Genomic DNA, 12,014 nt, shown 5'->3' on the forward strand with positions numbered 1-12,014 from the left:
TCAGTAATTTTTCTTCCATATATGCTCGATCTCTTCGTTACTTACATGGTTATGGTATCACCTAGTACTTCCCTATCTTTGGCAAGTACCAAGTCTTGAATCAAGTACAATCGTCTCCAGATCTTCAAGATTTGGATGGTGTTTCGTCTATATGCATCCATAGAATGGTTATATGGGTACAATTCAGTGAGATTCTTCGACTATTTTGTTCTCCATCTAGAACTAGGGTTTACCCGATTTTCTCCTAGATTGATTCTTAATTGATTTTTGCATGTTTCTCTTTCCTTATTTGTGTTTGATTGATTATATTTCCTTATTTTCTGTTCAATTTATACTACTATATAAACCCCCATTTCCCGTTCCCCTCAAGTCTTAACAATTATCACTGAACTACTACTATTACTCTCTTACTCTCACTCATTCTGTTATTCTAAACGTGAGACTTTGGCCGACTGAAAGACAAGGCCACAAGAATTCGATTGTTTCTCTTTTCTCAGTGCGAGCACTGCCCGGGGTTCACTAAAAATCCTTGGGAACTCTGACGCACTGGGATTTTGGGGATTCTGCTGCTCTTTTTCTATTAACGATTAAAGTATTGCTGGAAATTGTTCTCCTTACTACTTGTCCATTAATTTGTAAATGGTAAGTGCCATTGGCCCTTGTAGTTTCATTCTCTATTCGTTTGTGTTCATGCTCTGTATATCTATGTCACTGAAACCTTTATAAATCAATATGCTACTATGTCATCTCTGTTTGCAGCTTTATTTGCTCTAAAGTTATTCTCGTGGCTCTATACTTTTTCTAGCATTTGAACTGGCCTAAATTCTAACCCTGATTTTAGATTTTTTAAAACATTCCTAGCCTAGTGTGTTTGTGTGTGTCTGAATGCTTATATCTGCTGCTTGTCTTTAGTTCATCTTCTGCCTTATTCTGGATTCTTGTGATAAACCAATTCATGCCTAGAATGTGTTCTAATTCATGTTGAATCACTCATGTATAACTTAATGCTTTCCTAGAGTTTATTCTTGATCTTGTTGTTAGCCAAACATGTTTTCCTGCTACTTAACTTGTGCTCCCTGATTTGTTTAATCTTGTGCTCTTTAATATTGCCTAAGAATTATAGGATGAGATTCAATATCTAGCCTCTTCTCATATATGTGATTAATATCTAGTGTCTGCATGTTCTGTTAATCTGGAGTTGATATATTTTCACCTATCATTAGTTCTGGTATTGTTTTTGAACCTTTGTACTATGATTGATACTCAATATGTTAAGTCTCATGTTACATGTTTGTCAACTGTTGTAAACTATGCCCACTAGCTTGTTGTTATGCTGTTTGTGACTACATTCTCATTAGGCTCCCATGTTAAAAACCTTCGTGTGAAAACTGCCACCCACTTGTTCCTGTCTATGACTTAGCTAGATTCTCATGATAATTGTTTGAAGTCCTTTAGACTAATTCTGGTTTATGCTTTGCTTTGAAACTCTATTTGAAGTCGTTTGCTAGCTTATGGTGTTCGATCTTGTCACTTTGAAACCTAGCATGAGCCCAACTTATGTATGTATTGTGTAATTTCCAAAGCTTCATGTGATCCTGTCTATATGCCTTGCTTAGAACTGATGTTAGTTACAACTTTAAGAATTAAGTGCGAACAATTGTTTAATTAATTCCTTGAGTATTTGTCACTTGCGTGATTAAGTCTGGCATCAATTGGTTTAAGTAAGTCATGTATATTGGGCATGATATTGGGCCATATATGTTGTTGGGCCTGCTGGTTATGTGAAGGGTGAGGTTGTTGAAGGCCGAGTCAGTGCTGGGTTACTTTCGTTTGGGCATGTTCTTAGGCTTGTAGTTGTTCTTTGTGTAATATTTGTACTTGTTCTCATTAGTAGGGCCTGTAATAATTTGTAAACAAACAATTGGGGAGTTAGTGAAATGGGGGGAGCGGGTGCATCCTATTCTTGCATAAACGGGTAGAAAACCTGTCCTTAGGATTTAATTGCCTTGTTTGCTATTTGCTTGACATGATACACATAGGTATCATGCCCATAGGGAATGACACACCCCACTTAACTTGACTAATACTTGTACACTATCCAAAAGCATGTTAGTTTGAGTAAATGTGGTACATATTCCCATGTTTACTACTGTGCGCTATTAGACAGCATGTCTATAGGAATCAACCACCAATAACTACGTATTTAAATATTAGACAACATGCCTATATGATGCAATAATACATGCCTACGCTAATGCTCATCTAGATATCATGACTATGGGATTTTAATTAATTAATCGACCATTTTTGTTGTTTTCATTATACTGCCCCGCTTAGATGACATGCCTATAAGGATAAGTGTGATAAAATCAAGTTCAAATTCCAATTGTTAGACATACTGCCTAAAGATACTGTTACTCGCCTAGAAAGCCTATCTATAAAATGAACACTGGTAATTCTGAATTCTCGAACTGTTTTATTGCCTCGTTGCGCCAACAATTTAGAGATCATGCCTATAGGGTTTGTAATACTTTTAATCTGCAAATTTGTTAGTCTAAAACAACAACGCTACATGTACGATGCTTGTAATCAGAATCACATAGAAGCCATGCCAATAGGACTTAATGACTCTAATGCATCTTAATTCTGGAACTGTTGACTGCTTAATATAAAAATCAGTCCGCGTGCATTTGTTGCTTATGGTAGAGGCTAACTTGGGTCATCTATTGTCTTTATGTGTAGTCCTCTATGTTTTGAATGTGCGTTTGGTTTTGTCATTGTTGAGCATCCTAAGTAAAGTATAGAACCACCCAAATAGTAGGTCCAAAGCCTCTTGGACCATAGGCATGGGACAAGTAGCGCACGCATAAGACACAATCTAGAATTGAATTAGAGCGCTTTAGGTAAACAACTTTAACATAGTAATCGGTTAGTAGGAGATGATAGTCTATGCTTGCTGAATAATATAAGCAACTCCTACCCTAATGGAGTTGCGAAGTATTATTTATATTGCACAGGGTGACCCTTTAGGCTAAAAACTTAGGTCCCACCTCCTTTATATGTTTATTGTTCGCACTTCGTCTCTTGAATTTAGAATAATTAAGTTGTACTGATTATTTATATACAACCTAATTTTGTGCAATTATCTTTATACTTATTTACATCATAGCAGAACCTTTAAATTCCCCGTCTGCCCTCACTTACACGATCACATAGGACAATTGTAATCCGATAATCCCACATAACGTAAACTTCGGCTGGGACCCATAGTTGTGAACCTCGAAGAGTGCCTATCACCTTCTCTCTGAGGTAATTTGAGCTCTTACTCGATATTTGGTGACGTAGTCTAATTAAACAGAGTTATTTGTAAATAGGTGCCCTAACATACCTTAAACCGTTAGGTGAAGACTCTTCTCTTGTAGTATTCATTTAAAAGAGTTGTCACATGCTGAAACCCACTCTCGAGGGAAAAAGGGGCGTGATAGCATGACGACTCTACAGGGAAAATACTTAGGCTCTTACCATAATGAAGTTGACTTATGTGGATTAACAGATTATTTGATGACATGTACATCTCTTCCCTTATTTTTCTTTATTTGTTTAAATTGGTATGACATAGACATCCCCTCCCTTATTTCCCTTTATTTGTTTAACAGATTATTTGATGACATGTACATCTCTTTCCTTATTTTTCTTTATTTGTTTAAATTGGTATGACATAGAGATCCCCTCCCTTATTTCCCTTTATTTGTTTAAACTGCTATGACAGGTACACCCCCTTTCCTATTTTCTCTTATTTGCTTAAATTGCTATGACATGAACCTCCCCTCCCTATTTCCTTTATCTTTGTTTAAAACTGCTATATCATGTTTCTCCCGTCCATATCTCCCCATTTGCTTCATTTAATTACGTTCCACACATTTTCATGAGTTAAACTGACTTCTCTCTTTTGTCTTTTATTTTTCGTTTCTTTCTCTTGTTCATATTATTTACTGTTTTTACATACTTTCATCATGCAAATATCTAGCAACGTGCTACTATTTTTCATAAAGCATGATTTCAACATCATACTCCACTCCTGCTTATTATTAACATAGCGGCACTTGATGAGTGTCCGCGCTTTCCTAAAAATACCATTTAAATTAGAAAGGCTTATTAGCGGTAGACTAGTCGATCAACGATTTAGTCGACAGTCCCGTGCCTTTCCCTCTCAAGTTATCCACTTGAGAGTATCAGTCTAGACCCTGCTAGAAACCATACTTTGATTTGAAATGTACATGTATCGTGCTAAACCCAATGTGGATTGAGACGTCATTGAGGCATCAACCCATTTAGATAAACCTTGTCCAAAGTCCAACGGGGTTTCCATAATCCCAAAGGACACCATCATATTATGTGCATTACTTGGAGAAAACGTGCTAACATGCTGATCATTATTGCGTAAATAGTACAATCTGGAGGAGGAAAGGGCTAACTTTTATTTGTTTTCAGAAAATGAAGCACGAAATCCCCAAGTTTGGTATGGTCCAGAATATCCAGCCTCTGCTAATTGACTAGTGGAACGACCTTGCACCATGTGACAGAAACCATGTGAGGAGAGTACTGGGTAACTGTCACCCCCCAAAATCGGGGAGTGTGACCGACGCTCAACTGAGTGAACCCGACCGAGAAAGCATGTTAGATTTTATTCTACCCAAACTCATCCATGAATGGAGATAGTACATATTTTCATTTATTAGACAAAAGGGTGATCATTTCTACAATACAATTTCATTACCAAAAGTTTCATCATTTTAAAGTCTCAAATGGAACAAGTAATACAACCACAACATAACATAGTTTGACTTTCGCACCACCAATACACAACCCACACTATGGCTACGGAGTCTCTACAAATACAAAGGAGTACAATGATAATACCGACAACAAGGCCCCAGCTATACCTCAAACACAATACACAATGAACAAAAGGTACATGACAGCGGAATGAAGTGAGGCTCACCAAGTCAGCTGGGAAGAGGGTGTACTACAATCACTGATCAATGTCTCCTACTGTGGAACCACTTGCATACATTAAACATGTAGCACCCCCGACAAAAGGGACGTAAGTACCGTCGAATAATACTAGTATGAAAACCAAATACCAATTTAAGAATTCGGAAATACAATATGAATATGATGAACCAGAGTGACAATAGAATAGCACAAATAGTCGTTTAAACCAAAGCAAGCTTATCAAGAGCTGCCATTAACATTTATAGAATTTAAAATGAGATCCCATGTAACCACTTTCACACAAAGCGGCCCCGCCGCCTCACCTCAATGTATGCAGGTGGAGGTGTAAGCACAGTACCAAAACTCTACTCAAGCGGCCCTGCCGCCTCACCCCAATGTATGCGGATGGAGGTATAACCACAGTACCAAAACCTACACAAAGCGGCCATGCCGCCTCACTCCAATATATGCGGGTGGAAGTGCATCAACGATACCAATACCTACAAAAAGTGGTCATGTCGCCTCACCCCAATATATATATATATATATATATATATATATATGGGTGGTGGTGCAACAACAATACCAAAATCGTACACAAAGCAGCATTGCTGCCTCACCCCAATGTATGCGGGTGGAGGTAGAATCCCAATCACAATCTCTACACAATTTGGCATAATAATTTTCCACATAAATCACGACTTGGAATCATAACATGTAGATACACAATCCATAGTTTGGAAGACATCCTCAATTTGCAATATAATATGATAGGAGCATTTGAAACACAAATTGAACATATATCTTTTTCACACAACTTATTCGAAATACTCGATGTGTAATAAATATCTTGGAACTTACAAGGATATTGGGGGTTCCAATTCTTAAAGAAGAGTTTAGCTAACATACCTCAATTGAGCTTCCTTAAACGCTAAAATATTCCGAAATTTTTAGCAACTTCAATCTATTTTAGAAATATAACAAGTTGAACCGAAATTAGGAAGATGATCATGATTCTAGCTCATTTGAGCATTTTATCAAATACTAAGTGTGCATTAAGGTTTCAAGGTCCTCTTATGGAGGATTCCATCATCCCACAACCCCTTCTTTACCATTTTTAGCTCACAATCTTCCTTCACCCTTTTGATAACATATGTAATCAAAATAAACAACTCCCATACCCAAGAATTGTCTTGCTAATTACCCATTCTTAGATAAATTTCGAAATTAAGGGTTAGGGTGTAGAATCTTACCTCTAGGATGAAGACCTCGTGAGTTTTCCTTGTTAATATTCAAAGATTCGAGCAAGAATTGAAGAACAAATTGTTGAAGATCACTCTCGCACTCTAGGGCACTCTCTCACTCTCACAACGTCAGATTTTTGTTCAAAAAATGGTCCAAATCATCTATTTAACGAAGTAGGGTCGGGTTATAAAAACCCAAAAATGAAGCTCCAGAACAGGGTCTGCGGTCGCACAATTGGTGTCCAAAACTAAAAAAAATATGTCTGGGTTTGCGGTCACTATGCGGCCCGCAGACATATTCTGCGGTCACATAATGAACCGCAGAACAGTTCTGCGGTCGCATAGTCGACCGCAGAATGGCATCCAAAATCGGCTCGTACTTGCCTCACTCTACAGCCATTATGCGGTCCGCAGAGTGCTTCTGCGGTCGCATAATAGACAGCAGAACGCATTTCTATGCCAAAAATTTTTCTTTACTTCTCAGCGCATTGTTCACACCAGCAACCCTAAAATTGACTAACTCCTGATGCGACTCAATTTCCCTACCACACGCCAACAGCCCCATAATTGACTAACTCCCTAAATTTTCAAAACCTTTGTCAGAGTTTCCCTTGTAACTAGGCCTATCCACCTGCCAGAAAACCCCAGAAACACATCCTAACAACATATACATAATCCAACGACATAACATAACACAAAACAACACAAGATATGGCCTCACAAGCAATATATTACCAGAAAAGGAACACCCTTAACATCAATGGTATAAATGATACATAATTCATAGAATGTAACCCTTAGAATTTTCATAGAACACAACTTTATAAATACATGGCTATTCGAACAAATAAAGATACTTTTTCTTCATTTCTTCCTAGGCCTCCCAAGTAGCCTCTTCAACCTGTTGGTTTCACCATAGCACTTTCACGGAGGCAATTTCTTTATTTCTCAACTTTCGGACTTGCTGATCAATAATAGAAACTGGAATCTCTTCATAAGTCAATTACTCATTAACCTCAATAGTCTCAACTGAAACAATGACTGTCGGGTCTCCAACTACTTTCTTCAACATAGACACATGAAACACCAGGTGCACTAATGACATTTCAGGTGGTAGCTCAAGCTTGTACGCCACCTCACCGATCCTCTAAATGATTCTATACGGTCCGACATACCTCGGACTCAATTTCCCTTTCTTACCAAATTGCATTACACCTTTCATGGGGAAACCTTCAAGAATACCCAATCATCTTCTTTGAACTCCAAATCCCTACGACGAACATCTGAATAGGACTTCTGACGAGTCTAAGCAGTCTTCAACCGCTCCTTAATGATTTTAACTTTTTCCATAGCCTAATGCTCGAGGTCTGGCCCTATCAACTCTGCTTCCCTAATTTCTAACCACCCAATAAAAGATCTATATCTCCTACCATATAAAGCCTCGAACGGTGCCATTTGAATGCTAGCATGATAGCTATTGTTGTAGGCAAATTCTATGAGTGGTAAATGATCATCCTAGCTACCTTTGAAGTCTAGAACGCAAGCACGCAACATATCCTCAAGCATCTGAATAGTCCGTCATGCCTGCCCGTCAGTCTGCAGGTGAAAGGTTGTACTAAGATTCACCTGAGTACCCAGACCTTGCTGAAATTTCTTCCAAAAATTAGCAGTGAATTGTGCTCCCCATTCAGATATGATAGAAATTGGAGTGCCATGTAACCTCACTATTTCTTTGATATACAATTGAGCATACTGTTTCGCTGTGTCGGTAGCCTTAACCGATAAAAAGTGTGCTGATTTTGTGAGTCGATCCACAATCACGTAAATTTAGTCAAACTTGCGCGGAGTGCGCGGTAATCCTACCACAAAGTCCATATTAATCATTTCTCATTTCCACATTGGAATTTTTATGTTTTGTGCCAACCCGCCGGGCCGTTGGTATTCGGCATTTACTTGCTGATAATTCGAACAACTTGCCACAAAGTCCGCCATATTCCTCTTCATGTCATTCCACCAATAGACTTCCTTAAGATTATGATACATTTTTGTAGAACCTGGGTTCACAGAATACCTAGAAGTGTGAGCCTCCATCATGATTCTCTCCCGGAGACCATTTACATTTGGAACACATAGATGCCCTTGGTACCTTAGTGTACCATCACCCATGCCAAGAGGAAAGGCGACAATCTTATGTTTATGAATCCCCTCTTTCAATTGTGCCAATAATGGATCGTTCTATTGTTTCTCCTTAACTTCAACAACAAGTGATAATTCAGTCCTATTTTGCACAATCACCCTTCTATCACTAGAGTTCGCAAGACGATCTACCAAACTAGCCAATCAGTGAACTTTCTTGGCCAATGGCCTTTGATATGCCTCCAAGTGTGCAAAACTACCCATAGATTTTCAGCTAAGAGCATCTGCCACAACATTAGCCTTCCCCGGATGATATAGAATATCAATGTCATAGTCCTTGAGTAACTCAAGCCATCTTATCTGCCTCAAATTCAATTCCTTCTGCTTGAAAATATATTGAAGGCTCTTATGGTCCGTGAATATATCCACATGGACCCCATAAAGGTAATGACACCAAATCTTCAATGCAAATACCACTGCCGCAAGTTCTAAGTCATGTGTTAGATAATTCTTTTCATGATTCTTGAGTTGCCTAGAAGCATAAGTTATAACCTTTCCATGTTGCATTAATACACACCCAAGACCAATTCTTGAAGCATCACAATACACCACAAATCCATATGCACCCTCTGGTAAGGTCAACACCGGTGCCATAGTCAATCTTGATTTCAGCTCCTGGAAACTCCTTTCACAAGCATCTGACCATTGGAACTTAACTGCCTTCTGAGTCAATTTAGTCAACAGAGAGGCAGGGGTAGAAAACCTCTCCACAAATTTTTTGTAATACATGGCTTAGCCTAAGAAACTGTGAATCTTTGTTAGAGTTGTAGGCCTCGGCCAATTCCTCACAGTCGCAATTATTTGAGGATCAACCATAATTCCTTCACTAGAGACTACATGACCCAAGAATGTGACAGATTTAAGCCAAAATTCATACTTTGAAAACTTTGCATATAACTTGTGCTGATATAGGGTTTGTAGAACTACCCTGAGATGATCGGCATGGTCCTCTCGATTGCGTGAATATACAAGGATATCGTCAATAAACATTATCACAAAGGAGTCAAGAAAAGGCTTGAAGACTCGATTCATAAGATCCATGAAAACTGATGGGGCATTTGTTAGCCCAAGAGACATCATCAGAAATTCAAAATGCTCATACCGGGTCCTAAAGGTTGTTTTCAGAATATCCTGCTCCCCGATCTTCAATTGGTGATATCCAAATCTTAAATCGATCTTGGAGAAGGACCTAGCACCTTGCAATTGATCAAACAAGTCATCTATCCTTGGCAGTGGGTACTTATTCTTGATTATGACCTTGTTAAGCTGCCGATAGTCAATACACATCCTTAGACACGTAAGCCTAGTTCGGCACCACGAAACATTATTTGTCCTTTGTGATTTTTGTTTACGGGGCTTTACAGTAACCTACTATCTTTGCTGAATATTCATACCAACAAGGGACTAATTGAGACAGGCACCATATTTTGGGATAAAAAGAGAGCTATTTTTCGATTTGGCAATATAGAAATGACTCCTCTTCTGGAAGAAATATGGGGTTTTGCCAAGATACCATGGGATAATGCAGGTCTATTGATGCCAGAAAATCGCACCCCACGCGGTTTCCTAGAGATGCTGGGTTTTAAGAAGAACGACGAACTAGTATGCTTGAAGAAATCATACATCCCCTTTGAATTTCTCTATGAGTAGTATATGCATAGAAAATCATATCGCCTGCATCATGAGGAGCTAGCCATCACCTCTTCGGGATGGGTACATCGCCAGGTCTATGTCTTTATAGCCTACTTCTTAGGTTTATTTATCTTTCCAATGCAAAGGTGGAGGATTCATACTCACTTAGCCATGGTCGCTAGGACCTTAATGGAGGATATTGAGGGACAGAAATACACTATCATCCCGATGATCTTAGTTGAGATGTAATGTGCTCTGGATCGGTGCAAGCATAGGTTCAGATACTTCGAGGGTTGTAACCTTTTGCTGCAAGTTTGGCTGCTGGAACACTTTCATAGGGATGATTATCTCCATGATCTTCTACGCAGGCCGATGAATGACTACATAGCCAGTGATCTTCCAAAGAAGATGAAATTCATTCCAGACAGGTTCACAAAGCCTGGAAATGTAGTAGGCTGGGTGCATTTCTTTAGTAATCTGACGGACGAGCAAATTCATTGGATGTTTGAGTGGTTTCCTAGTAATGAGTTCATCATCAGGTCCAAAGGGACCACACACTTAGTATTGATCGGGCTGCAAGGCATCTACCCTTACGCTCCTAGAAGGCTAATGAGGCAAGTTGGGAGGAAACAAGTCATACCTCTGGTTTCCAACATGGCTCAGTATAAGGCAGATTTCAAAGGAACTGTCATCCCGTTCAAGTTTGCACCCCAACACATGTGGAACCAAAAGATCATCGTGGAGGGAGAGACTATTGAGCGAGACAGATATCACGCCATTCATATGTACTACTATCTCTCATGGTTGGAAGATAACATAGCCGGGGAAATCAAACCGAGGGTCAATTTGAAAGATAGGATCATAGATGAGGTGGTTGAGGCACAAGTGAAGTACAAGAGGCTACGTAAAAGAGTGTTCGAATTTGAAGCTAAGAATCTGGAACAACATAAAGTGGATATGGAGACGATCGGAGAATGGAAGGACATTGTAAATAAGTCGACAGAGAGGTTAAAGTATCTAGAGTAAGGATTGATGGAGCTAGAGGGGAAGATAATAAAGAGGCTTTGGGATTGTCAAGGCATGTGCGATGATGAAAGAGGGAAGCTGGCAAAGGCTTACTTGCTACTTGACATGCGCGATCTGGAAAATGTGATTGATGGAGTCAAAAGAGCCAAGCATGGAGAAGGTCCTTCTAGGACCAAGTAGACTAGGAGATAATATTCTTTACTACTTTCTAGATTATATTTTGTTAGATTATGATGTAATAAGGCTTAATGCCATTAGTGACTTTATAATTATTATTTTGATTTAGAGAAAGATTGACTTGGCTTATTATCGCATTAATGGAATGAGGCAACGTTGGCATGAATTTTTCTCCAAGTCTATGTGTCGCTTAGGCCTACCTCAGGCACAATGAGATCACCAAATTAGGACGTGAATTATTGCATGACCTTACATGGTATCTGCTTAAATAGTGCAAGCACTATTTTACTTCGTCTTACTGACTTGATTACCTTTTGTTTTTCTTTCTTTCTTTTGATTGCTCCCATCCCTAAAGGTTGGTTCGTGCATTCTGGCATCATCAGCATACCACACTAGATCTAGAGGTCCTCCACCTACTCCTCCACTTAGTGACCCGAAAAGCAAAGGCAAAAGCAAAGAGAAGATGGACGATATAAGTGGAAATCGAAAAGAAAATGCTACCATGGCAGAAAACGTTGAAACCTCAGATGGAAGAAGTACACCGGGACAGAATGAGTTGGTCCTACATTTAGAACAGAAAATCTTGGAGTTGCAGAGTAAGCTTGAGCAGGTCCGAAATCTTGCAAACCTCTCCCTTACTCTAAATGTTCCTGACATCAACCATCAAAACATAACTACTCAGAAATAAACACAATTGTAAAACACCCAAACACAAAATCCACCACCTATAGCTCCACAAAACCC

The sequence above is a fragment of the Nicotiana tomentosiformis genome, chromosome 1 (genome assembly GCF_000390325.3).
Source record: "Nicotiana tomentosiformis chromosome 1, ASM39032v3, whole genome shotgun sequence".
NCBI classification, from domain to species: domain Eukaryota; kingdom Viridiplantae; phylum Streptophyta; class Magnoliopsida; order Solanales; family Solanaceae; genus Nicotiana; species Nicotiana tomentosiformis.